This window comes from Procambarus clarkii, chromosome 84, assembly GCF_040958095.1.
Source record: "Procambarus clarkii isolate CNS0578487 chromosome 84, FALCON_Pclarkii_2.0, whole genome shotgun sequence".
NCBI classification, from domain to species: domain Eukaryota; kingdom Metazoa; phylum Arthropoda; class Malacostraca; order Decapoda; family Cambaridae; genus Procambarus; species Procambarus clarkii.
Window position 1 is genome coordinate 6083116 of NC_091233.1, and position 25144 is coordinate 6108259.

Sequence of the window (25144 nt, forward strand, 5' to 3'; positions counted from 1 at the left end):
CAACCAAATTGGGGCTACTTCAGCTTTCTAATGCTGGAGCAGTGGAATCTGCAAACAATGTTGATGGTATTGTTGCTGAATTTTCTGATCGATTTAAATCCATAGGTTGTTATACTGATAGCAAAGTACATCTGCATATCAACCCAGATGCAATTCCAGTTGCCCAACCACATCGCTGACAACCATTCCATACTCGCAAGAAAGTCGATGACGAACTGGATAGGCAGATGGAACTAGATGTCATTGAACCAGTAACAGGCCCAACACCATGGGTAAGCCCAATTGTCACGCCACCAAAGCCGAAGAATCCAGATGAGATACGCATTTGCGTGGACATGCGTGTTCCCAACAAGGCAATAATGCGTGAACGCCATCCTACACCCACTGTAGATGATATGATTTACCGCTTGAATGGTGCAACTGAATTCAGCAAGTTAGATTTAAACAAGGGCTATCATCAGCTTGAACTTGATGATGAGAGTCGCTTCATCACAACGTTTACGACACATCGAGGTCTGTATAGGTACAAGCGCCTGAGTTTTTGTATTAACAGTGCTGCCGAGGTATTCCAGCACATCATCAGCCAGGTATTGCAAGATATACCTAATGCTGACAACATGTCTGATGACATCATTGTTTATGGCCGTACCCAAGCTGAACACGACAAAGCTCTTCGTGCAACATTGCAACGCTTACGAGAAAAGAATCTGACGTTAAGCCGAGCAAAGTGTGAGTTCAATCAACGTAAAATTGAATTCTTTGAACATGTACTTAGTGACAAAGGTCTGTCTCCAGATCCTAAGAAAGTTGCAGATATCAAGAATGCTGCACCTCCTTCAACGTCCACTGAAGTACATAGTTTTCTGGGAATGGCAAACTACTGTTCTCGCTTCATTCCAGATTTTGCTACCATTACGAAGCCTCTACCTGAGCTCCTGAAGAAAAATGCATCATGGTACTGGAGCGATATCGAACAAAATGCATTTGATGCTGTGAAAGATGCACTAGTAGAAAATGCGACTGCTGCGTACTTTGATCCATCAATGGACACTGAGTTAACGGTGGATGCTAGTCCTGTTGGTTTAGGTGCTGTTTTAGCCCAACACAAACCTGGTCAACCAGATTCTAGAGTAGTAATTGCCTATGCCAGCCGTTCTCTCACAGATGTTGGGCAACGATACAGTCAGACAGAGAAGGAAGCTCTTGCTCTTGTATGGGGCTGTGAACACTTCAATGTGTATCTGCTTGGTGCGCCCTTCACCACGATAGTCACTGACCACAAACCGTTGGAGACCATCTTCAATAATCAAAAGTCCAAACCACCAGCTCGCATTGAGAGATGGGCTCTTCGTCTGCAACCATACAACTTTACGGTGAAATACAAGCCGGGTGCAGGCAATCCCGCTGATTACATCAGTCGACATCCTGCCAACAGTTTCACCATCACCAAGCATCAGCAAGTTGCCGAGGAATATGTACACTCTGTAACCTGTGATGCAGTCCCTAAGGCTCTTACTCTTAATGAAATCCGTACTGCAACCCTAGAGGACCCAACTCTGCAAGCAACAGTGGATGCATTGACTAAGAAAAAGTTTCCACGCATCCCACCCTCAGGAGTTGACCTAGATGCATTCAAAGCACTTGAACGCATCCAGACAGAATTAAGTGTTACGCAACAACGCGACACCGTGCTGCGAGGTACTCGTATCGTCATTCCAGCTGTTCTCCAGGAACGTGCCCTGAAGCTTGCACATCAAGGACACCAAGGTCTTGTTAGGACCAAACAGCTGCTACGAGAAAAGGTGTGGTTTCCTGGCATTGATCGTCAAGCAAAGGATATGCATGATGCCTGTGTCCCTTGCCAAGCTGCAGTGGATACTTCAAGACCAACACCTCTACAACCTTCACCACTACCTGCTGCACCATGGACGGAAGTATCAATGGACTTCTGCGGACCACTACCAACTGGAGAGTACTTGATGGTAGTCATTGATGATCATTCACGTTATCCAGAAGTAGAAATCATCACTTCCACATCTGCAAAGGCCGTCATCCCGAAACTCGACAAGATCTTTTCAAACTTTGGCATTCCTGAAGTTGTCAAGACGGACAATGAACCGCCATTCAATGGACAAGACTTCATCAACTTTGCTGAGCATATTGGATTCAAACACCGCCGTGTGATGCCACTACATCCTCAAGCAAATGGAGAAGTTGAGAGATTCATGCAACCTCTCATGAAAGCGGTACGCTGTGCTCATGCCGAAGGACGAACCTGGAAACAAGCTATGTATGCTTTTCTCAGGAACTACCGTGCAACACCGCATGGAACACTGGGCAAGTCACCTGGTGAACTTTTATTTGGACGTCCTATGAGGATCGCACTACCTGTCATGCCAGCCGAGGTAACGGATAAACGTCTCGCTCAGAAGGATGCACTAGCCAAGGGCAAAATGAAAATTGCTCATGATCAACGTGCAAAGGAACAATTCATAAAGGTTGGAGATACTGTTCTCGTTAAAAAGAAAAAAGAGGGAAGGCTAGATATGCCGTATGATACAAAACCATATAAAGTGATTAGTGTAAAAGGAACTATGGTAACAGCTAGTAATAGAGATCATAGTATAACACGTAATATGGCTTATTTCAAAGTGATTCCAAATAGCGTAGAAAATGATGAAGTGCAAAGTCGTGCAAAAGAAAAAGAAAAAATGAGTTATAACTCAATAAACAATTCATCAAGGGGTGTTATTGTACTTGGAGACTCTCGTCCTAAACGTCATGTTAAACGCCCTACACGATTTGATGATTAATTGTGTTCTTATGTAATGAAAAGTATTTACTTATTATGCTAAACTAAATTTAATATTGTTTGAATAATGCAGATTTCTCATTCAATATTTTGTAACTTTGTATTACAGTTTCTTTCATGTTTGTTTAAAATTGCATATGTATTTACAACATTGAAATCCTTTGTGGTAAAGATTAAGTTGTTTACATTCTTTGTGTGCTTAATTAATGTTAAATGTATGCAATATCTCTTGATATGTTAATAACTTACTTTGTGTCAATAACTTTGCTTTGTGCTACAAGCATGGTGGACATCCTGTATTCATTCTTTTTAAAGAAAAGGAGGGATGTCATGTTCACAGAAAATGGTACCATCCGTTTTCTATGTGTGGCGGAGCAGACGCCAGAGATGGTAAAAAGAGCGTATAGGACGCCCTCCAAGCTTGGTAGCTACTAGTCATGTATCAGTTTAACTATTAAAGTCAGTAACCAAGCGATGGCTTTATATCAACCCTACAACCAAGACTTCCTCAGTACACACAAACACCACAGAAGGGTACAGCAACGCAGTGATAGCGTATCATAATGAATTCTTATAACGTTAAATAAAATTTTATTTTTTAAAAGAACGAGTTTGTGGCAAGACAGTGGCACCAGCGGGCTGAGAAGGGAAGAATTTGGACCACTATGTGGAGAGGAGCTCTGTCCTACATTGACGTCAACAAATATGGCGGACATAGCTGCATAAATCACCTAGTTGTGCTTTGGGATGCTTACTTGGAGGTGAGTGCCTCTCAAAGTCAGCCATACACGGTGTACAGTATTCTTTATGTAAGAATTAGCTTTGGATTTAGGTTAAATACGAAAAAGTAGCTCGAGAGTCTCAGCTTGGTACTAGTTTTTTTCACACCTGTGTGTTACATTACACCGCCACCGACTAGCCCAACCCCCTGTCCTCTCCATAACACGCTAATGTAAACACACACACACACACACACACACACACACACACACACACACACACACACACACACACACACACACACACACACACACACACACCTGTAATACAATGTAATGGTATTACAAATATGGCAAATGAACTTGGAGAATGGGTACTAAAGGAAAACCCAAACATAATAGCTCTCACAGAAACAAAGCTGACGAAAACAATAACAAATGCAGTGTTCCCACAGGACTATTATGTTATGAGGAAAGAGAGAGAAGGAAGAGGTGGGGGTGGTGTAGCTCTGCTGGTAAGAAAAGGCTGGGATTTTGAGGAGTTGGTTGTTCAGGGATGTGAAGGTTTCAGTGACTACATAATAGGAACAATAACAACTGGAGGGCAAAAAATTATAGTCGTAGTCATATATAATCCACCACCAAATGACAGAAGACCCAGGAATGGATCTGGACAACTAATCATGGGAGACTTCAACCATGGGAAGATAGATTGAGAGAACAGAGACCCGCATGGAGGACCAGAAACATGGAGAGCTAAGCTGCTGGACGTGGCAACAAGAAACTTTCAAAGCCAGCACATCAAGGATCCGATAAGAATGAGAGGAGAGGATGAACCAGCAATGCTTGATCTGATATTTACCCTAAATGAGTGAGATATAAGGGAAGTCAAGATGGAAGCACCTTTGGGAATGAGTGATCACAGTGTATTGAACTTTGAGTACCTGGTAGAGCTCGGAATTATCTCCCCCCAAAAAGAACTAGGAATCAATAGGGCATGTATGGAAGCAAAGAAACTGAACAAAAGGGCATGGAGGAACTTCCCGAATAACAGAACACCAGAAAGCAGAGAGAGATACCAGAGAACCAGGAATGAGTATGTCAGGGTGAGAAGAGAAGCAGAGAAAAGTTATGAAAATGATATAGCAAACAAAGCCAAGACCGAACCAAAGCTACTCCACAGTCAGAACAGAAGGAAAACAACAGTGAAAGAACAGGTAGTGAAACTTAGAACAGGCGAGGACAGGTATACAGAGAATGACAAAGAGGTGTGTGATGAACTCAACAAGAGGTTCCAAGAGGTCTTCACAACAGAACAAGGTGAGGTCACTGTGCTAGGAGAAAGGGACGTAAACCAGGCGGCCTTGGAAGACTTTGAAATTACGAGAGAGGAGGTCAAGAGACACCTGCTGGATCTGGAAGTTAGAAAGGCTGTTGGTCCAGACGGGATCTCGCCATGGGTACTGAAAGAGTGTGCAGAGGCACTTTGCTTGCCACTCTCCATAGTGTATAGTAGGTCACTGGAGACGGGAGACCTACCAGAAATATGGAAGACGGCGAATGTGGTCCCAATATACAAAAAGGGCAACAGGGAAGAGGCACTGAACTACAGGCCAGTATCCTTGACTTGTATACCATGCAAGGTGATGGAGAAGATCGTGAGAAAAAAACCTGGTAGCACATCTGGAGAGAAGGGACTTCGTGACAAATCGCCAACATGGGATCAGGGAGGGTAAATCTTGCCTGACTGGCTTAATAGAATTCTATGACCAGGTGACACAGATTAAGCAAGAAAGAGAGGGCTGGGCGGACTGCATTTTCTTGGATTGTCGGAAAGCCTTTGACACAGTACCGTATAAGAGGCTGGTACATAAGCTGGAGAGACAGGCAGGTGTAGCTGGTAAGGTGCTCCAGTGGATAAGGGAGTACCTAAGCAATAGGAAGCAGAGAGTTTCGGTGAGGGGTGAGACCTCTGATTAGCGTGAAGTCACCATTAGAGTCCCACAGGGCTCTGTACTCGGTCCTATCTTGTTTCTGATATATGTAAATGATCTCCCGGAGGGTATAGATTCATTTCTCTCAATGTTTGCGGATGATGCCAAAATTATGAGAAGGATTAAGACAGAAGAGGACTGTTTGAGGCTTCAAGAAGACCTAGACAAACTGAAGGAATGGTCGAACAAGTGGTTGTTAGAGTCCAACCCAACCAAATGTAATGTAATGAAGATAGGTGTAGGGAGCAGGAGGCCAATTACAAGGTATCATCTGGGAGAGGAAATCCTTCAAGAGTCAGAGAAAGAAAAAGACTTGGGAGTTGATATCACGCCAGGCCTGTCTCCTGCAGCACATATCAAGAGGATAACATCAGCGGCATATGCCAGGCTGGCCAACATACGAACGGCATTCAGAAATTTGTGTAAAGAATCATTCAGAACTTTGTATACCACATATGTCAGGCCAATTCTGGAGTATGCAGCCCCAGCATGGTGTCCATATCTAGTCAAGGATAAGACTAAACTGGAAAAGGTTCAAAGATTTGCCACCAGACTAGTACCTGAGCTCAGAGGTATGAGCTACGAGGAGAGACTGCGGGAATTGAACCTCACTTCGCTGGAAGACAGAAGAGTTAGGGAGGACATGATCACCACATTCAAAATTCTGAAGGAAATTGATAGGGTAGATAAAGACAGGCTATTTAACACAAGGGGAACACGCACAAGGGGACACAGGTGGAAACTGAGTGCCCAAATGAGGCACAGAGATGTTAGAAAGAACTTTTTTAGTGTCAGAGTGGTTGACAAATGGAATGCATTAGGAAGTGATGTGGTGGAGACTCCATACACAGTTTCAAGGGTAGATATGATAGAGCCCAATAGGCTCAGGAATCTGTAGACCTGTTGATTGACGGTTGAGAGGCGGGACCAAAGAGCCAGAGCTCAACTCCCGCAAACACAACTAGGTGAGTACACACACACACCCACACACACACGCACAAACCGCCTACCGCCAACCTCACCTCTCACCTCCGTGACTGACCCTCCGTCCACAAGCCTCCTGATTGCCCTTCTTCCTCTCTCCCTCGCTCTCCCTCGCCCCCTGGCTCTCCCTCTCACTCCCTCTCCCTCTCTCCCCTCACTCCTTCTCTCTCACTCCCTTTCACTCCCTCTCCCTCCATCCCTCCACCGGTTAACCCCACCCCTTACCGTGCCACCCCCACAATAAACACAAACACACACACAGGTCAAACGGGATGGTAAGACAATGGAATGAAGCTGGAGGAGAGGGACTGGACGAATCACACATGGAGATGATTGCTAAGGCATGGAAGGAAGTCAGTGGGGAATTGAAGGACCTGAGGGAAACTATATTTAGGCTGCAGACAGAACTAAGTGCAGCACAAGAGGAGATAAAGAGCCTAAAACAGGCCCCTCTCAGACTCTGGCCCAGGCAACCAACCCCCAGGTACCAGGAGATGTAGCAATGGCAGGGACCCCTACAACTGGTCCAACCTTTGCTGAAATGCTGAAGAGCCCAGATGCTTTGAGCACAGTCAGGGACGTTGTAATGAAAGCAGTAACCTCACAAGAGGCAGCTAGATGCGCAAGTCAGCTAATGGAAAGGAAAAGAGCTGTAGTAGTGATAGGTGTGAAGGAACAAGAGGGTTCCACAAGGGAGGAATGGAGGACTAAAGACAAAGCTGCAGTGGCAGTGATATTAAAGGAGATAGGAATGGAAGAGGCTGAACGAGACATAGAACAGTTTTTCCGGATTGGTCAGTACAACAGACAAAAAGAGAGTACTCAAGGTAGTATTCAAGAGCGAGGACATCAAAGAGGACATCCTAGTAAAGAAGAGCAAACTGAGATATGTAAGGAACTACAAAGAAGTATATCTTCAGAGGGACATGACCAGGGACGAGGTAGTAAGGGCAGCAGATGAAAGGAAAAGGTGCAGGGAGAAGGAAGGGAGACAGGGAACCTCAGCCTCCAACCCAGCAATCCCAGAAAAGAGTGGGTAACCCCAATCCAGCAACTCAGGAACCCCAGAGGGAACTGCAACACCCCAGCCCACCTCCCAATAGGGTCCCCCTTAACCCCCAGCACAAACCCTTCCATGCCCCTGCACAATGCCCATCATATCACCCAAATCCACCCTCTCCCCTTACCCCAAGTATCCCCTGCTTTCCCAACCCCTGGTCTTCTTCCTGCCCCATGCAGACCCAGGCAAGACCTAGGCCCTCCATCCCCCACTCCACCTCCCCGCAAAACCCTGTCAACTACACCACAGGAGGGCGTGCCCTCTCCTCAAGCAATCCCTGCACCCTCACCCCCAGGACTTCTTCCTGACCCAAGCAGGTCTGAGCCTAAGCCCTCCATCCCCCACTACACCTCCCCCTGAACCCCAGGCAACTACCTTACAAGAGGATAAGCCTACCCAAGTAGCAATGACCATGGAACAACTTCCTACACTTGTAAGGAGTGAGGGTGAAACTTGATATAAGAAAGTGAGCTTCAAGGTATTGTACTCAAACACTGATGGGATTACCAATAAAGCAAGTGAACTGACAGAAAGGGTGCAAGAAGAAAACCCTGATGTAATAGGACTCATGGAAACAAAATTGTCAGGAGTCATAACAGATGCTGTGTTTCCAAAGGACTACTATACAGTAAGGAATGAGAGGGAATGGAGAGGAGATGGAGGGGTGGCCCTGCTGATAAGGAAGGACTGGAGTTTTGATGAGATGGAAATTCCGGGCTGTGACGGGTTCAGAGAATACATAACAGGAACTATAACAATGGGTGGACCTAAGATAATAGTGGCAGTCATTTACAACCCTCCCCTAAATGACAGAAGACCCAGACAGGAGTCTGATAGGAACAACATGGCAACCATTAATATAATAGAGAGAGCAGCTTCGGTTGCCTGCAGGAATGGCTCAAGACTCTTAATCATGGGTGATTTCAACCACGGAAAGATAGACTGGGAGAATGGGGACCCACATGGTGGTGAAGATACATGGAGAGCTAAACTCTTGGAAGTGGCAACAAGGAACTTTCTGAGCCAGCATGTCAGGGAACCCACAAGAGTGAGAGGCAATGATAAACTAGCTAGACTCGACCTGATATTCACCCTGAATGAGTCAGAAATAAGGGAAATCAAAGTTGAAGCCCCCATAGGAATGAGTGATCACAGTGTATTGACTTTTGAGTACTTGGTGGAGGTAGCGATAACTTATCCAAGGATGGGATCGGAGGGAAAAAGACTAAATTACCGAAGAGGAAAATATGACGAGATGAGGAACTTCCTAAGGGGAATACCATGGGAAACAGAACTTAGAGACAAGAATGTGCAGGTCATGATGGATTTTGTCACCCAGAAGTGCCAGGAAGCTGTAGACAGGTTAACCCAGTCCAAAAGGAGAAAAACGAAAAAAACAGTAAAACCCATGGTTCAACCAGGAATGCAAGGTAATGAAGCAACTGAGTAAAAGAACATGGAGAAACAACAGAAATAACAGAACACCGGAGAGCAGGGAGAGATACCAGAGGGCCAGAAATGAGTACCTCAGAGTGAGGAGGGAAGCAGAGAGACAGTATGAAAATGACATAGCAAATAAAGCCAAGACCCAACCAAAGCTACTCCACAGCCACATTAGGAGGAAAACAGCAGTGAAGGAACAAGTGATGAAATTGAAAAAAGGGGAGAACAGATACACAGAGAATGACAAGGAGGTGTGTGACGAACTCAACAAGAGATTCCAGGAGGTCTTCACAATAGAACAAGAAGCCCCTGCACTAAATGAGGAGGCAAACCAAGCAACCTTGGAGGAATTTGACCTCACCAGTGATGAGGTCAAAAGGTGGCTGTTGGAGCTGAATGTGACAAAGACTGTTGGGTCTGACAGAAACTCACTGTGGATACTTTAGAAGTAGGTGCACCTTCTTTTAGAAGGTGCAGAGGCACTAAATGTGCCACTCTCGATGGTGTATAACAGGTCACTGAAAATAGGAGACTTACCAGAAAGTTGGAAGACAGCTATTGTAGTCCCAATATACAAAAAGGGTGACAAGCAAGAGGCGCTGAACAACAGGCCAGTTTCCCTAACTTGTATACCATGCAAGGTGATGGAAAAGATCGTGAGAAATAGGCTCGCACGTTTAATAGAATTCTATGACCAAGTAAGAAAGAGAAGGGTGGGCAGATTGCATTTTCTTGGACTGTCAGAAAACCATTGACACAGTACCCCATAAAAGGCTGTTACAAAAGTTGGAGCAACAGGCAGGAGTAAAAGGTAAGGTGCTCCAGTGGATAAGGGAGTATCTAAGCAGCAGGAAACAGTGAGTAACTGTGTGGGGAGAGACATTAAAGTGGCGAGATGTCACGAGCGGAGTCCTACAGGGCTCTGTACTTGGACCCATCCTGTTTCTAATATATGTAAATGATCTTCCGTAGGTTATAGACTCATTCCTCTCAATATTTGCTGATGATACAAACATTATGAGAAGAATCAAGACAGATAAAGATAGACAGAGACTACAGGATGACATGGACAAACTGGAGGAATGGGCTTGAAAATGGCTGCTAAAGTTCAACTCAGGAAAGTGTAAAGTAATGAAATTAGGCGAAGGGAGCAGGAGGTTGAACACAAGGTACCATCTGGGAGGTGAAATCCTGCAAGAGTCAAATAGAAAGAAAGATCTAGGGGTTGATATCATACCGAACCTGTCCCCAGAGGCCCACATCAAAAGGATATCATCAGCGGCATATGCTAGAATGGCCAACATAAGAACTGCCTTTAGAAACTTGTGTAAGAATGGGTGAAAGAAACTCTGCCCATTTGTTTTCCGTCATCGTCGGGGATCGAACCCAGGTCCCCAGGATTACGAGTCTTCACAATAGAACGTTGAGTGCTGTCCACTCAGCCACCAGGCGCCCCTTGTGAATGGAAGGTAATTATCGGGAGAAAACGCCAAGCCATTACAACTATATAGCACTTGGAAAGGATCAGGATAAGGATATGGAATGGGACGAGGGGGAAAGGAATGGTGCCCAATCACTTGGACGGTCGGTAGGGGATTGAACGCCGACCTGCATGAAGCGAGACCGTCGCTCTACCGTCCAGGCCAACCTTGTGAAGGGAAGCATAGTAAGCGCTAACAGATAGTGACAGCTGCCAGAGACTGACTCGCATATAAGTGCAGTTGACCCAGTTTATAACTCTTTAATAAATGACATCGCAAGAGTCTGCTGGCGAGTGTCTGCTGCCACTAGGAAAATCCACTTAAACAGTTAATAAGATTTTCAGTGGTATAATTAAGGGAGCTACGTGTTTGTGTGTCCTGGTTACTGAGTGAAGCGTTACTAGTAGGTCTGGAAATATTATATATTCATACACTTATGATTGTGTGGAGTTGTACCAAGCGTGGAGTGTTTATTTTTGTACTTTGTGAATAATAATAACGTATCGAGGAGCTTTTATGGTTAACTAAAGGGATTTTGTTTATTTTGAGACTCAGAGTAAATATTAGATAAGTGACTTAGAATAAGTCACTGTGAACAGTGACTTGTTCACAGTAACAAAACCACTGTTCACAGTGGTTCGTTCACAGTAACAAGCCACTATGTACAGTCCTGTTAAAAATATATGTTCAGAAGGAGGTTGATAGTTCAGAGTAGCTTATCAGCTATAACGTTGGAACGAGATACATTTTATACAACGAGATACATTTTATACAACGAGATACATTTTATACAACGAAATACATTTTATACATCGAGATACATTTTATACAACGAGATACATTGCGTGACAGTACTTATGTCATGCAACTTACAGAGAACATTCACTCACGGACCATCCCAAGTTCCTCAGTAATCAAGAGACTGATGACATCACCAGGTGTTACTGACGACACCAAACAACAGGTTGGTATGGCTCTTTACGTCGTAGAGTCACTAATTAACACATTGTGGAAGTGGGACGAGGACAACAATAGGACCACCAGTCTCATGGAGGAACAACACCCAGACGATGGCTGCTGCTGACACAAGGAGCATTAGGTTTCTCAGCTGGAATATTTGGAGTATCAACAAAACACTGAATGATCTAATTACACATGTTACCAGTAACAACATAGATATAATTGCTATACAGGAGCCCTACACGTCCAACATGATAAACAAAACCCCACCAAAGATCAGAGGGTATGCATCCTATACTAACAGTAACGCCACAGGCCTATTAACATACATCGGAAGTGATATACCGCATGTTACCTATCGTTCGTTACGGCTCGTGACCCTACAGCAGCCAAGCTTTAATTACGTCTAGGGATACCACTGCTGCTCTCTAAAGCGCGTCACCAGTATAACCCCTTGATAAGTAATGAGCACATAAATAAAACTCTTCCTTTAGGACTGAAGAATAGATACAAAATATTATATAGATATATATTCAAGATAGTATAATATAAAAACACAGATGGTTAAGTTAACTTATACAACAAACAAGGTATTGTCATTCTCCTAATATAGTAAAATAAAATATGGCACAACAAGAAATAACAGACTTATCTCCCACATGTTACTCCTCCTGGTTCCCCGAAGCTACTGAACTCTCGCTCTGGCGCTACCCACATTCTCACCTCCCGTCTGCCTCATCCCAGGATGAGGGATGGAAACTAAGGACTTTTTAATATTTTAAACTAATTGAACAACCACTTGTTCTCAAAACACACAAGAATGCAATTTACAGATAATAGTTACTTACAAAATATATAAGTACAATGCCACCTGTTTAATTACAGAAAATAAACAATTACCTAACTAAATAAAAGTGACATCTGGAACTTCCAAACTGAACAGGTCCAGCTTTCCGTATTGAACAGGTACTAGACGTGTGCAACGCAACCCCGCTCCTGTCTCCACTAACGCTGCCACACCATACGACAATTTACAAAACACAATGTGTGTACATATACAGGCAATGATATAATGGAAACAAAAATGCTATTTCAAATTTATATACGTATTCTGCTAGGAGTACGTAACACTTCCACCTCCAAGAAAAAAAATGCAATAGATTGAAGATCAATGGCATTTTTTCAAAGTAAAATGTATGACACTTGAGATTTATGGTATTAATTACACCAAACATGTAAAAGTAATAAGAACACATTTCTGGACCAAAATGAAAACACTCCAAATATAGTCTTACAGGAAACTCAGAAATTTCAGTCTTATGACTATATTCTACATATGTGTCACTGGAGTATGCAAATTTATCTCTCCAAGGTACTATCTCATTTATTTCACTTTGTTTCAGATCATATTTCACACTCCTATCTACAACAGTATCATTAGTAGCATGAATAGAATTGTCAATAAAGGTAGCTGCTTTCACACAGTTATCATGGCAATTTTGCTTTTCATATGTTTCTACTATTTCTCCAAGATCAGTTTCATTTTTCCATGTGATTCCTTTTCCACATGGTGAATTTTTCCAAGACAGCCTCCATTTTCCATTACTCCCTTTTTCTGGAGCTGAACTGCTTAATTGAAGCTGACTGGATGTTGAGTAGATTTGGGACTTCTCCTGGGTATGCTCTGACACAGACATCTTCTCTTCATCACTCTTGATCCTCTGTGGAACACATACTCTCGCCCAATGGATACTAAAATTAGAGAAATTAGCATTAAACCTCACAATTATGCATAAAACATTCCCATTCATAGAACCTTCCGAAACACAAGACACCGACTTATCAAACCTTTGACCTTCAAACCAAGAAATACAACCCAAGATAAGTGCAAAGACTACCTGATCGAACTGACTCAGATGATCCATAAGGAACACAGAAATCAATTGCCTCATAACTCTGTCATAACGATCAATGAAAGAAAACAGGCATATGCCTAGGCACCATATCTCAATCATAACTCCGAAAACAAGTTCACGCCCCCTGATGGTGAACTTGAACACAACACACACTTTCATCAACCGTCTAGTCTTCCAAAAGACTAAATAAAACATGCCGAAAACTTTACAACCCTCACCATCACTTCCCAAGTGATTTACGTCTGATGACAACCAATCAACCAAGAGGTTTAAGGGTCTTAACATCTGGAAAATGTACAGCAGATTTCCTGAGAAACGCCCAAGGACAATCTGAAACCCTTCACAATGATTAACACTAGGTAGGATAACCTTATCCCCCAACTTGAATTGCACACCTGGAGCCTCAAACATCTGCTCCCCAGTATGATTTAATCCTTCACCCACAATATGACTCTGAAAGTCAACTCCAATATGACTCTGAAAGTCAACACCACACTTGAGTGGAACATACACTTTTATCACTCGTGCATTAAAATTTACTGGATCTGAATATAGAGACACTGCTCTAGCATAACTCACCACTTCCTCAGAACTGGATGCACAACCTACTTGAGTAAACTCTCTCTGCTCCACCACAAGGCTTGACAAAGATGTCCCACAGTCCATTACTTCACAAGAAAATGGCTCCTGCAGAATAAAAGTAGATTTCAACATCCTACACACACTCTGACTCAATGTACACAATGATAAATACTTACTCCACATAGAATAAGAATCACAACTCCGCAACTTAGATCCAAATGCTACTTTACCACTCTTAATGATTTTACCAAAATTTCCTCCCATGACTTCTGGAGCTGCTTGGAGTACTGTCTGCTCACAATCAATAATATCACCACCAAGCTGGGTCACATCCTCACAGACAACTGAAGAGGGAGGCTCAATGGGTCTCCATCTACTCAACAGAAGCTGATCCTCTGGCTGCTTTCCCACACTCTCCAAAACTGGATCTACAGTACAGACTGTCTCCTTGCTTCTCTCTGAAATCTTAGGGTCAGTTCTACTCAAAGCACTTAAATGAAGGGAATCTGAAACGAGCGGGCAAGTAACAGGTAGTTTGACCTCCTCCCCTATACTATCACCTTGACTAGGGTGAGGCGGGGCCTCTACAACGGACTTACTCTCGACAACTGATTCTAAACTTGGAGTGAGCGGGAATACTTCTGCCAACCCAACATCTTGTCCTAAACCATTCACTTGGCTGGAATACAGAGTCGTGGCTTTTAAGTTTCTCTCAACTCCTGGCACAACGTTCGTAGTGAGCGGGCAAGACAATGGTACATGGACATCCTTTCCCAATTTATTGGAATAAAGCAGAGTCATAGTATCAGGCTTACTCTCAACAACTAAATCGGCCACACAGGAATCTGGAACAACCACATCCCACTTCTCCACTGAAGGGGTACTGGTTACTGGAACAAATGCTTGAGTAACAACATCAGAACTGACAACTGGATTTATATTAGTACTGACATCAGCACAGGTAGAATGGACAAAACCATCTTCTACAACAGGTTCATTCATAGAACTAACTTCAGCATAGGCAGAATAAACATGGTCTGCAACTGGCTGTTTACACAAACGGGGATCATTCTCACCCACAACATGATTTATGGCCACATCATTACCCAATATAACATCCACACCTGGGATGGGCAACTGTGTACTAACACCCACAGTGCATAAACTTGGTGTAATGGTGGATCTGAAATTAATGTCTATTAGAGGTACAGTTTTACATCCTGCAACACTCTGAAGAACAACAAACTTTCCAGTATCTCTCTTTTCAACATCAGAAAGAATACTGGATGAAATTATGGTTTGGGAAGCACCTGTATCACGAAGAATAACCACTGGCTTCCACTTCCCATTAATACACAAAACTTCACCTGAAGACATATATGGTGAATACTGTTTCACCCAATTGGGGTTTACAGTTACATGTTTATTAGTAAGTTTATTTTGCACACCTCTACAATAAATGAGACCAGTTGGTCGTAACTCAGGGTGCAATATAAAACATGAATGAATTCCATGGCCTTTTCTCTGACAATGGGAACAGAACCTTACAGTGGACACACCTGTGGAACCAACTGTAGGTTTAGAAATAACCTTATTATTATTTGACATTCCTGACAAGGAAGTAGCAGGATTAGGTTTTGTAAGAGAAGAGCTCATGGGAGTAACTGGAGTACTAGGACGGGATGGATTCTGATAAGGAGTTCGGGGAGCATTATAATTTACTCTACGACTAGACTTAGGTGAAGTGGCCGTAAACTGGGCCTTAGTCAACAACTCATGCTCATCCGCGAGCTTTGACAGCTCATAAATGTCTGTTACATTCTTTTGTTCTGCCATAAAAGTAGACAACTGGTCTGGGAGACATGACAATACTTCTTCCATTATAAGAAGATTCTTTAGAGCATCAAAATCAGTGACTGAAAGTGACTTTAACCATCTGTTACAAAAATTCGTGTTCTGACGAGTAAAATCTGCTATTGTCTGATCACTTGTCCTCCTTAGATTTCTAAACTTTTGCCTGTGTGCCTCTGGATTTAACTGATAAGCATTTAAGATGCTTTTCTTTACAAATTCATAATCAAAACTATGAGCGTCAGGTAGGGATGTAAAAACCTCCTGACTACGCCCCTTAAATTGAGACTGCATAATGGCTACCCACTGATCCCTTGGCCAGTTCATACTGATGGCAATTTTATAAAAATGGGCAAAGAAAACCTCAGGATCCTCCTCATTGAACTTTGGTAACTCTATATACTTATGCGTCCTGATGGGATTATTATCACTATTTATTGAAACATTACTAGTATTTCCATGCCCAGCTGCCATACGCTGTGTTTCAAGCCTGAAGTTAGTGTCAGCCATTTGTTGTTGAATCTCTAATTGTTGCTTTTTTGTGGCTTCTATTTGCAACTGTGCCTCAATTTCTAAACGTCTAGTCTCAAGCTCCCTCTGCTGAGCTTCAGCCTCTAATATTCTCTGTTCTTTTTGAGCTTCAAGCTTAGCATTGGCTATTTGCGCTTCTAACTCAAGACGCTTTAACGTCATCTGATCACTCGACTCCTCTCTTAACTCTTCTAGAATTTCTTCCTCTAACTCTCCATTCTCAACAAAATGTGTCACAATGACTTTCAATATTTGGGCTTTAACCATTCTATTGTTGGCTGTCAAATCCAACTGATTTGCCATTTGTATTAACTCAGTCTTTTTAAGGCTCTGAATCCTTTCAATGCCTGGGTGAGCCACCAACGCTGCAACTTTCTCCTCCATCGTTACTAACACTTGGCACTTGATTCACAAAAATAATTAAAAACAATGGCACTGCACTACTCTTCACTGTAAAATTGTCACCACACTGAAAATTCGCTTGGCCTCACTGCACAAACAAAATATATAGAATGACTTACCTCAAAATCGTGAAACGTTGTTACTTGACACACAGGAAGGCTTGCTTGGCACATGGAATAGTTCTTAAGAAACACACAGACACTTGACACAATGGTACCTAGGAAGGCAAGGTTAGATTAGCATAATTAAGGTTAAGTGGGAACAATATTTCCCGGCACAGGCCCCCATAACTCTTTGTTACCTATCGTTCGTTACGGCTCGTGACCCTACAGCAGCCAAGCTTTAATTACGTCTAGGGATACCACTGCTGCTCTCTAAAGCGCGTCACCAGTATAACCCCTTGATAAGTAATGAGCACATAAATAAAACTCTTCCTTTAGGACTGAAGAATAGATACAAAATATTATATAGATATATATTCAAGACAGTATAATATAAAAACACAGATGGTTAAGTTAACTTATACAACAAACAAGGTATTGTCATTCTCCTAATATAGTAAAATAAAATATGGCACAACAAGAAATAACAGACTTATCTCCCACATGTTACTCCTCCTGGTTCCCCGAAGCTACTGAACTCTCGCTCTGGCGCTACCCACATTCTCACCTCCCGTCTGCCTCATCCCAGGATGAGGGATGGAAACTAAGGACTTTTTAATATTTTAAACTAATTGAACAACCACTTGTTCTCAAAACACACAAGAATGCAATTTACAGATAATAGTTACTTACAAAATATATAAGTACAATGCCACCTGTTTAATTACAGAAAATAAACAATTACCTAACTAAATAAAAGTGACATCTGGAACTTCCAAACTGAACAGGTCCAGCTTTCCGTATTGAACAGGTACTAGACGTGTGCAACGCAACCCCGCTCCTGTCTCCACTAACGCTGCCACACCATACGACAATTTACAAAACACAATGTGTGTACATATACAGGCAATGATATAATGGAAACAAAAATGCTATTTCAAATTTATATACGTATTCTGCTAGGAGTACGTAACACCGCACATTCTTGTGAGCACGTCACACACAATGTACACACACAGTATATTCACTTTAATATAAAAACTGCAGCAGGCCACTTCTCATTCCTCAACGTATATGCCAGAAGCCAGAAACTCAATGTAATATTGCTTCCAGATCTAGACAATCATGGTACAATATACATGGGAGATTTTAATGCTAGACATATTTCGCTAGGAGACATTACTAACAACGATAATGGATGCAAATTTATCAAACAGATTAACTGTGTACACTACGGATACCCAAACTCCTTTATTGGGAGGCAGACTTGATTACGTAATGGGTAGAAACCTTGTGCAAGATAGGATGGAATGTTCGTTGGTAAATCACTTGGTTAGTGATCACTATGCGGTTTCTGATTCCTATGAGGTACAGTTTGATGTACCTCATAGACATCAGAGACGGAAAATGAATATTCCATATGGTTTGCATGACCACTTTATTAGGTTTATTTCAAAATGGTATCAAGATTACACAATAACGAATGTACAAGCTTTGTCCAGAGATCGCGTTGATGATCTACTACCTACTACGACACTTTTTTTTATTTATAAAAGAAACCACAATGTACAAACAGAAAACCACATACACATAAAAACAGGAGTACATACAGGATACGCAGAATACAATAATACAACATGTAAAGAACCTAAACACAAGAAGAATCAAAAGTTAGATACACATGATACAAAGCATACAACTAACCCCAACACGGGCACATAATACAGAACAAAAATCAGAACAGGACACATAACCAGGACAAGAAACACAAAGCATTAATAACAGAGAACAGAACCACACAGGGAACCGTAAGTATAAAAACAAAGTGTATAAAAAAACACATGCAAACGACCAGAAGGCCGTAAGGACGCAAGTACATAATGTAAACTATCCCCACACCAAGCACACCAATATAGCAGCACAACCAACCATGCATAAGACACACAGGGCCGGAAGTATAAAACCACACAGAACATATACAGAAAGACAAAACCTGCCCCACCCCACAACCACGCACCCATCCGCAAGCAACACCACAACACACAGTAATCAATTTGGAAGATATTTCTCAGGGAACTTCCGCTTCTAAGCCTCCCATATCAAATACTCCTGTTCGGTAGGGGAACGGCCCTCACGACACCGAGGGTACGTCATATACTCAGGGACCACCAAATCCGGCGGAAGCGTTCGCCCCCAACCAGAGGACACTGAAGACGAAGAACTAGTCAGGTGAGGCAGGAACACCGCCGCCGAGGAAGCAGGAGATACCGGAACAATGGGCGGAGCTTGCCGAGGCGGCAACACCGCCTCTAACAAAGCAGGAGACACAGAAGAAATGGCCGGAGACGTGTGGGACGGCAACACCGCCGCCGACGAAACAGGGGACGGGAGAAGGGGCACGGAATACTTAGAGCGAGCAATTTTCTTCGGCACCACCACCTGTCGCCACGCCCACTCTCAACCTCGCAAGGGGAAACCACCCCCCACGAGGAACCGGAACCATCCGATGCCGGCGATGAACCCAAATCAAGAGTCACAGGCCCCACACCGGCCCCCACCCCTACAGCAAGAGCCACACCAAGGCCCCCACCATCCACCGGTAACACACCAGCACCAGATGCACCTTCCTCGCACTCCACACTCCGCACAGGTCGCAGCAAATATCAGCACATGCTGCATCCTTACATTCCTCTGACCAGGAACGAGAAGGCTAAGTACCCGTATCCCGCTTGGGGACAGGCCGTTGATCATCGGAGCTATCACCCTCTGAAGGAGGCACCCGAGAAGAGCCGGCGGCAGACTGCCCCCCAACCGGGGGAGCACGACCCCACAGAATGTCAGCCTCAACGACACGGGGGGACGAGACCGCCACCCACAGAGGAGACAGGAGAAGGAACAGGTGTGGCCGGGGAAGGGGGAAGGGATCAACACAGATGAGGGAGCCTGCAGCGACGTCGAAGGCGACAGAGGCGCAGAGGCGGAAACAGGTGCAGAAGTTGTCGGAAGTAAAGAGACAGACTGCGGGGACGGAGCCGCACACACCACCACCTCGTTGTGTACACCACCATCGACACATGCCGGGCCAGCAGCCGAGGAATGCAGAACCACCACCGGGTCAGCAGGCGGCGGGGAAACCTCCCCACCCACTCCATCACGAGACGACAGGTCCTGCGCCACTAACGGGGGAAAATCCTCTTCTCGGAACAGATTAATTAACAGGTGCAGCCGCGACCCCAGTGCAAGCGGCTGCCAGGTGCCCCTCAAGGCCACAACGAAAACAGAAGCGTGGCTGCCCTGCATAGAATGCACGCAGAGTGTACCCAAGCAAGGTAACCGTGGAGGGAACCAGGGACTTGAGTCTCAAGGCGAGAGTGCGTTTACCATAAGAGACCCCACGCCACCTGCCGGAAGAGACGGAGTTCATACGGAGGGATACCACTGTACCATATTGACCAAAGTATCTCCTAAGCAGGGCCTCCGAAAACTCGAAGGGCACACTATGCAATGCAACATAGGTAACAGAGCCGCAGCGGTCGGAAATGGCGACCGTACCGCCGTCCCCAGGGAGGGTCAATGTTCGTCCATCATAGCAGGCTACGAACTCCTTGTACACCGCCGCGGAGTTAAACTTCACTACTGCTCGGTGGGTCGTCAGGAGCTGGAGCCCGTACACCTCGTCCACACGAACACGTAACATGTCCAACAACACAACCTCAAGAGCAAGGTATGAAGCACGTCCTGAAAACTCCAAATCAGCGGTCTCCGTCCGGCGAACAGGGAGAAGGGAAGGGGGTCCCCATGGCGCCGACACGCTAAACAGCATCCTCCGTCAGGCAGCTCCAGGCAACAACTCAGTTATTGACTTTTACATTCATTTCAGTTGTGCTACCATCGGGCTGGTAAACAATAACAGTACTTCTCACCCTCCGTTTAACTGAATCAGTGATCCATCGGTGTTAATGGGCTCTAAAGTAAATTTTATGTGCAAGAGAATGTAATGACCGCAAAGCTATGAGATGTCAAAGTCTAGCAACTCTTAAAGAATTAGTGACTTAAATTTAAAGCCTCAAACTTAGAGCACAATTCAATTCAATTTCTTTATTATGCACCCCATACCCATCCCATGGGCGGTGGAGTAAAGGGTTACAGAGGCACATAATTGGTTCAGGAACTGAACCCTTTAGTTCGTTTAGCTAAGCAAATAACAGTCTTTTGACGCTAGTTACACAATTATTAATGTTATATATACTCGTACTCATACTCATACACACTTAGAACACTCCAGGACATTTGGCTACTCTTTTATTCAAACACAAGGTATTATTTGAGCGTTAGATTTACATTTCATCATTAGACAAGCAATACAAGTGCTTAGACAATACTTGTGTTTACAATAAACAAAAAGAACACAGTTTATGGAAAAGTGTTTGAGTAAACAGTCCAATTTAAAATTGATGTTTGTTAGCTAATATGAACCCTCAAACTCACAGTGGTTATAGATAGGGCATGGAAGGCGACCATGACTATTAAAAAAAATGAAAAACACTGTTAGTCTATTGGTGTTCGACTTGATCCACACACACTTTATATTTCATTTTGTCTAGATCTCCATACAAGGTGACTGTCAGTGGGACCACATCTGGCAGTGTACTGATTTTGTTACTTGGCTCATACAAGTGTTTTGTTTGATACATTTATTTTATATATATATAATATCGGCTTGTTTTCTAAACCTATCGGCCTGTTAGCTCAGTTGGTTAGAGCGCCGTGCTAATAACGCGGATGTCGTGGGTTCGATCCCCATACAGGCCAGAAGGTTTTCTCAAGGAAGTGTTGTTTTACCTGATTAACCAGGCTGTGAGTCATACGTCAGGCTGCAAGCAGTAGCCGCGTCAAACATTCTGGTTCACTACTCTAGCAACCATGAGGCCTGGTTGGGGACCGGGCCGCCGGGACGTTGAGCCCCGAAATCATTGCAAGGTAACCGTAAGGTGGTTCCTTTTAACACTCCACTGCAGCTTGCTTTGGTTTCGTCTGAGATTTCTTGTCTATAATGACACTTTTTATATTTGATAGTGCAAGATTATGTGCAACATGTCTATATTTACTGCAAGCTTGCTTGACAAGAATATCAACTTTATTTTTATGTTCTTTGGATCTCAATCATGTGAGGGGAACCACAACAATTTGACTCTGACCCCTTTAGTTAAGTATGCACATTTCTGAGGTTGAGCGAAAAACAGAATAGGGAAAATAATTTTAATAATTAAGATAATACGTAGAGTAAATAAGAGCTAATTAAACATATAATAAAATAAACTGCAGTGAAGAACACTAACTTATATGAGTAAATATATAAGTTAATCCCTGGTGACAATAATAAAGTAAAAGTAATCTGTAGTAAGTGGCCACATTAATGAGCTTTAAAATAAAAGACTAGAACGTATATCTGTGTCTAGCTTCAAAGACAAGCAAGTTACAGTTTGATTGTAACTTATTAAGAGTTTGTAATGAGAAAAATAGGGAGAGAATTTGAGATAATTAAGCTTTCTGCTGCAACATTTTCAGTCATTTTCCACATTAAGAAAAACCAACAGTTTAACGTGTTGGGTGGATGGATACCCAATCATTGACACATTGGTATTTGTGTTACTGTTGCGCTATGTTGCTGGATACTTTAGATTCTTGAAATCACGTCTTGCTTGTGTAATTCTGTATCAATTTTGTGGCCAAAGAATACAATTTAAAATAATATATATATATAATTTACGCTAATTTTAACTTTTTTTGTAATAGTGTACAAACAGCGCTTCTGTTAATTACAATGCAGTAATTGTTATTCCAGTGCAATTGTACATGAAGTGTAAACTATAACGTGGAAATTGTAGTACTCTGATTTAAATGTTTTCATAAAACAAGGGGGCACCCGGGATTGAACCAGGGACCTCTCGATCTGCAGTCGAATGCTCTACCACTGAGCTACACCCCCTATGTAGAGTAGTGTGTGTGTTGAGCTCAACGCATATAATAGTTACAAATTTATTATTATTATATATATATATATATATATATATATATATATATATATATATATATATATATATATATATATATATATAAATATATATATATATATATATATATATATATATATATATATATATATATATATATATAATATATATATGTATTGGAAGCGTTATTATGGCAGATATTTATTTATTTTACCATTTAACAAAATGTAAATTCATTTTATATACATCGCTTAACGAGATGCGTACACTTCTCAGTGTATTTATGTCTTGTGTCCTTGGACAATTCTAAGCTCTGGTAAATTTTATGATGATAAATATTCTTAAATATTTTAATGTTACAAACTTTCTAATTCTTGAGTGATGCTATATAACGTCATAAACTAGAGTTACTTATGGGAATGAATTAAAGTAGTTAAAAAATGTGAAATATTTCTGTTAGTATTTAGGTACAAAATGACATTCCACAGAGAAAACCTCCTGACCCATATGGGGATCGAACCCACGACATCCGCGTTATTAGCATGGCGCTCTAACCAACTGAGATAACAGGCCGATATGTAAATTTACTCGGTTGGTCAATAAGTTTAAAGTAACTTAATTTGATATTCGAAAATGCTTTAGATAAATAATTTATAACCATTTACATAAATACATTTTTCTATACATATGTTTATATGAAGGAAATACATCCGAGATAATGTGGTGAAACACGAAAACGTTCGGAATTTTTGTTTCATTTTCCTGTAATTTTCATGATTTCTGTGTTGTTTACTAGGATTTCTCTGGCGATGGTTTGGTTGTGGGAAGAGATTATATGTTCCTTAATGGAGCCCTGTTGCTTATGCATCGATAAACGCCTAGAAAGAGATGTTGTTGTCTTGCCTATATACTGGTTTTTTTGGAGCTTACAGTCCCCAAGGGGGCATTTGAAGGCATAGACGACGTTGGTCTCTTTTAAAGCGTTCTGTTTTGTGTCTGGAGAGTTTCTCATGTGTAGGCTGGCCGTTTTTCTGGTTTTATAGTAAATCGTCAGTTGTATCCTCTGATTTTTGTCTGTAGGGATAACGTTTCTATTAACAATATCTTTCAGGACCATTTCCTCCGTTTTATGAGCTGTGGAAAAGAAGTTCCTGTAAAATAGTCTAATAGGAGGTATAGGTATTGTGTTGGTTGTCTCTTCAGAGGTTGCATGGCGTTTCACTTTCCTTCTTATGATGTCTTCGACGAAACCATTGGAGAAGCCGTTGTTGACTAGGACCTGCCTTACCCTACAGAGTTCATCGTCGACTTGCTTCCATTCTGAGCTGTGGCTGAGAGCATGGTCGACATATGCGTTAACAACACTCCTCTTGTACCTATCTGGGCAGTCACTTTTGGCATTTAGGCACATTCCTATGTTCGTTTCCTTAGTGTAGACTGCAGTGTGGAAACCTCCGCTCTTTTCCATAACTGTTACATCTAGAAAGGGCAGTTTACCATCCTTTCCATCTCGTAAGTGAAATGCAGCACGGAACTCCGCTCAAATGCCTCCTTCAGCTCCTGCAGATGTCTGACATCAGGTACCTGTGTAAAAATGTCGTCAACATACCTGCAGTATATGGCCGGTTTCAAGTTCATGTCGACTAAGACTTTTTGCTCGATGGTACCCATGTAGAAGTTTGCAAACAGGACACCTAGGGGAGAACCCATGGCGACCCCATCTACTTGCTTATACATGTGCCCATCCAGGCTCAAGAAGGGTGCCTCTTTAGTACAAGCTTGGAGTAGTTTCCTTAGGATATTTTCTGGTATGTCAAGAGGAGTACAGGCTGGATCACGATACACTCTGTCGGCTATCATCCCGATTGTCTCGTCCACTGGTACGTTGGTGAACAGCGATTCTACGTCCAACGAGGCTCTTATTCCTTTGGCCCGTGTGCCCCGCAGTAAGTCAACAAATTCCTTTGGCGACTTCAGGCTGAAGGCGCAAGGGACATAAGGAGTCAGCAGGCCGTTGAGTCGCTTCGCTAGTCTGTACGTTGGTGTGGGTATCTGGCTAATGATTGGCCGAAGTGGGTTTCCAGGCTTGTGTGTCTTGACATTTCCATACGCATATCCGGGTTTATATTCCCCAATAATCTTTGGCAGGTGGAGTCCTGATTTCTTGGCGTTCACAGTTTCGATTAGTGTGTTGACCTTTGCTTTCAATTCGGCTGTAGTGTCCTTCGTTACCCTTTGGAATTTAGTTTGGTCAGAGAGTATGAGGTTCATTTTCGCCAGATATTCGTCTTTTT

General features: G+C 42.8%; 3 non-coding genes across 3 annotated transcripts; 1 reads left to right on the forward strand and 2 right to left on the reverse strand.

Annotated features, from left to right (window-relative positions):
* Window positions 1–21574: 21574 nt before the first annotated feature.
* On the forward strand, window positions 21575–21648 carry TRNAI-AAU (transfer RNA isoleucine (anticodon AAU)). The gene has a single exon. It is a non-coding gene; the product is annotated as a tRNA-Ile (tRNA).
* A 1105-nt stretch (window positions 21649–22753) lies between these two features.
* On the reverse strand, window positions 22754–22825 carry TRNAC-GCA (transfer RNA cysteine (anticodon GCA)). Its single transcript has one exon. It is a non-coding gene; the product is annotated as a tRNA-Cys (tRNA).
* Window positions 22826–23349: 524 nt separating this feature from the next.
* TRNAI-AAU (transfer RNA isoleucine (anticodon AAU)) lies at window positions 23350–23423 on the reverse strand. The gene has a single exon. It is a non-coding gene; the product is annotated as a tRNA-Ile (tRNA).
* Window positions 23424–25144: the final 1721 nt, after the last annotated feature.